The following is a 686-nucleotide window of genomic DNA, read 5'->3' as shown; positions in this document are numbered from 1 at the left end:
TATACCGGACCAAATCGAGACGCGCGCACAAGGAGAATGCTTGTAAACGCAGAGTAGCTTCCAACCCCACGCCAGCCTCGCCCCAAGCCCGAACATTAACCCGAACAGTTGTATATGCACCGAAAAATAAAGCTTGCACCCAAATCTGGCACCCAATTGACTTGTTCGCGACTGCATAGCTGCAGGGCCCAATATCCTGCCACACCCCACACCACCTCTCATCAACCCGAAAGCTGATTTGAGTGTTCGGTTAGAGTCTTTGCTATATTTAAAACCAAGTCTTTATTGTAAAGTCAAGAGTATTTATAATTTCTGTGAGAAGCTATGGTCTTGTTGTGAAACACCCGATCCGTCCATAAACGCTTGGCTGTCGTTCCATTTGCTTGTTTGCGATATGTCCTTATTGGTCCATATCCTTTTACACTAAGACAGCACTACGTATGTATTAGTTCACGTACATATAACACCGAACACATTCTAATTTGTCTATATATAATAAGCTGGTCTTGAAATACTTTGGTAGACAGCAGTAGTAATGGTTGAAGGGAGGGGCGTGCATGCATACCTGACTGGAAAGTTTATGTCTCAAAACATTTTGATTATGATTGCTGTAATCACTATCATATGCTACCTTGACACTCTTCTACTAATTATACTATGCCACATCAATACCGTAATAGCCAAAG

This window comes from Nematocida displodere (genome assembly GCF_001642395.1).
Source record: "Nematocida displodere strain JUm2807 chromosome Unknown 7, whole genome shotgun sequence".
Taxonomy (NCBI): domain Eukaryota; kingdom Fungi; phylum Microsporidia; genus Nematocida; species Nematocida displodere.
The sequence above is the reverse complement of the archived record's forward strand: the minus strand, read 5'-3'. Positions refer to the sequence as shown.